Source organism: Callorhinchus milii, unplaced genomic scaffold (assembly GCF_018977255.1).
Source record: "Callorhinchus milii isolate IMCB2004 unplaced genomic scaffold, IMCB_Cmil_1.0 Scaffold897, whole genome shotgun sequence".
NCBI classification, from domain to species: domain Eukaryota; kingdom Metazoa; phylum Chordata; class Chondrichthyes; order Chimaeriformes; family Callorhinchidae; genus Callorhinchus; species Callorhinchus milii.
In genome coordinates this window covers 1-3,502 of record NW_024705638.1, presented here as the reverse complement: position 1 = coordinate 3,502, position 3,502 = coordinate 1, and the positions used below count along the sequence as shown (strand labels likewise).

Sequence of the window (3,502 nt, the reverse complement as noted above, 5' to 3'; positions counted from 1 at the left end):
AATCTTGCTGTTGTTGTTGTTGTTGATTGAGATCAAGGGTCTCACTTTACATGAAAGATAATGAGATGTGTAATGCTGTTGCTGCAATTACACAGGAATTCCATATTGCACCATCATCAATCATCGAGAATAGTGGAAATTATGGACTCAAATCTAAAAACCAGATAGCGCAGATTTATCACTGAAAAGGTAAAATGTTGGGATCAATTGTTACCACAACAAAAAACGACAAGATTACATTTGTACAGCGCCTTTCACGTCGAGAGGATGTCCCAAAGCGCAGGACAGAGTACAGCATTTCAGATTAATTAGCATTAATTTCCATTAGTGCTAATCGCAATTAGATCAACACCTTCTCAGAGAGCAACATTTCCACCATATGATAGAATTATTGGATTGTACAGCACAGAAGGAGGCCAATCGGCCCCTCGTGTCTGTGCCAACTCTTTGAAAAGAATAATCTAATTCAATCCCACTCCCCCACTCTCTCCCCATAGTTCTGCAAACTTGACCTCCACAAATAATCAACTACTTCTTCTCTAAAAAGCTGTGATCGAATCGGCTTCCACCAGCCTTTCACGCAATGCACTCCAGATCCCAACAAATTCTTGCAGATTACCGCACCTCTGTTTATTTTAACAACTGTTTCAAATTGGAGTCCTCGGGTTACCAACCAGCCCGCTAGTTCAAATAGTTTCTCCTTGACCATCCGATCGAATCCCCTCATAATTCTTCACTGTAAAGTGCAGTGACTGTGTGTTTTGTGGGCCAACATGGCAGCCAATTGGAGCCCAAGAACGTCCCATCAAAGAGCCACAAGCGAATTGTCTTTGGCCCAGAACACAGGATGGAGCACAATCTCTTGTATCTCTCCATCATCACAAATGACTCATTATTTTGCTATCGGAGTGTGAAACACCCCTCACATTGGCAATGAAAGCAGTCGCAGTGCTTTGCATATGTAACCGCTGCCCTCAGATGTGAAGGGGATAAATACCTCTCATATTCAGACAACTTCATACAGTCTCTGACCAACGTGTCTCTGCGGTCTTTACAAGGCTTCCAGACTTCCAGAGACCATGTACTGCTTAGTGCTCGCTCTCTCTGTGCTGTTCATGGCTCAGGGAGTCACCAGTCACTGTGAGTAAATCCCAATGTTCGTCTCTCTCCTCCTCACCGACCCCCTCCAGCCCTGCACTCCCCGCCCGACTCGCTCCCCACACATCATCCGCGCGGTGTGAGTGACGCTGTGTGAGTGTGAGCTGTTGTGAAGCTCTTAGACGTCCGTGTGGTGTGAGCGGCGCTGTGTAACTGAGTGTAACTGTGCAGTTTCAGGTGCAGGTGGAGGTGATTTACGTTTTACTGCAACACGAAGTTCGTCCCGGGATTGTGAACGGCATAGAGGAGTTTGCGCGGATTCGTGTCTGACAACACAGAGACGTATTGGACTTTGCTCTGATGTTGGGGGCATTTGCTGCAGATAAAGAAGGCAAAGCTGAGGCAGCGGAATGGAGCGCTGTCTGTCACCAGCGCAGGAGAAAGGATGGGATTGTCAATGTCTCAGCCACCGGCCTCCTGTAGCTTGTAACCCACTCCCTGAACAACAGGGCGGAGGGCAATAAATAAATATCATTCATCTCATGATCAGTCTGGTCTTTGTGTTTCTCAGTGAGAGTGAGAGAGAGAGAGAGAGAGAGAATGTGAAAGAGAGAGTGTGTGAGAGAGAGTGTGTGAGAGAGAGTGTGTGAGAGAGAGAGAGAGAGTGGTCGCTGAATCCATGACTGTTTGTGGAATGCAATCAGCTGCCAAATTTTGCCAAAACAATGCACAGTCAATCTTTTTTACAGTTTATATTGTGAAGCAATTTGAGACGTCTCAACAACAGGATAAGGCGCTATATCAAACACAAGGAATATTATTATTATTATTACAGCTCTCCCAGGTCAGCTACAGCACGGGGTAGATACAGACACGGCTGAGCATCACACCACACACCAGGTCTAGTCGGGCTCCACTGGTTTCCTACAGCCAAAAGCATTGATTTTAAGATCCTAACGCTCGTTTTCCAATCCCTTCATGCCCTGCACCACGCTACGTCTCCGACCTGCTTACCGTCCATCCTACAACCCGCTGCCTCCGCTTGACTGACACCTAATTGTCCATAGTTCCTCCATTGGTGGCCGCGCTTTCAAACACCACTCCCCGAAACTCTGGAACACTGTTCCTCTACCTCTCCGGCTTATCCACTCCTTCCCCGTCTTCAGGTCGCACCTGAAGAACTTCCTCTTTGACCGTCCCAATTGTCAACTTCCCCTCTCCGCTGGCTCGGCATCGTGCTCTGCCACGGTCAAGCGCTCTGGGAAGCTAACGTACGTGAGGAGCGCTGTGTTAATGTAAGTTATTGTGGAGTAAAGCTTCCTCTGCACTGCCCATCCAGCACTCCCAGACAGTCACTGTGTATTGTGGAGGCGGGTAGTGAATCTCCCCGCGATTAAACTGATAGAAGATCAAAACATCTTTGCTCTCCTGAAGGCCTGAAATTCTCATAATCTCAGGCTTAAGACCATCACCTTGAAGTTTAAGGGGCAGCAAAGATTGGTAAAATACTCTGTATTTCAGTTTGAATTTGGAAATCGTTCTTCTGCAGTTCATATATAGAAACCCAACTCCAAATACCATCTGACTTTTACACGATGATCAAAATTCTACACCGTCCTGAACAAAATCCTCCATTCACTGAGGCAGTGGTAGCGCTCTCGCCTCTGAGTAAGAAGGTTGTGGGTTTCAGTCCCACTTTGGGTCTTTGAAACACATAGTCTAAGCCAATGCTCCAATGCAGTTCTGGGGGTTGGGAATACACTGTCGGAGGCGCTGTCCTTTGGATGAGATGTTAAACCATAGTTCAGGACTGACACACAGTGACTGAGAGACACTGACACACAGTGACTGAGCGACACTGACACACAGTGACTGAGCGATACTGACACACAGTCACTCACCGACACTGACACACGGTGACTGAGCGACACTGACACACAGTGACTCAGCGACACTGACACACGGTGACTGAGCGACACTGACACACAGTGACTCAGCGACACTGACACACGGTGACTGAGCGACACTGACACACGGTGACTCAGCGACACTGACACACGGTGACTGAGCGACACTGACACACGGTGACTCAGCGACACTGACACACGGTGACTGGGCTGAGCTGACACAGTGACGGAGCCAGACTGATACCCAGTGTCTGGGCCATGGTAGTTCTCTCGGGCTGCTGTTACCATCTCTGCTCTCACTGAGTGCGTGTCTGAGGGTCTTGGAACCCATGTAGTCTAAGGTGACGCTCCAGTGCATTGCTGGGGGGAGAGCACCACATTGTTGGAGGGATGAGACGTTAAATGTCATTCCCGTTTGCACCGCTTTGTATTGACGAACGGAAAACTTAATAACATCGCAGAAGATTTGGCCACAAAAGTGGCCACACAGTGTCACA

General features: G+C 48.0%; 1 long non-coding RNA gene across 1 annotated transcript; it reads left to right on the top strand.

Annotated features, from left to right (window-relative positions):
• The first annotated feature begins 989 nt into the window (after positions 1-989).
• On the top strand, positions 990-1,641 carry LOC103173237. The gene is made up of 2 exons (XR_006086192.1): positions 990-1,140; positions 1,330-1,641. It is a non-coding gene; the product is annotated as an uncharacterized LOC103173237 (long non-coding RNA).
• Positions 1,642-3,502: the final 1,861 nt, after the last annotated feature.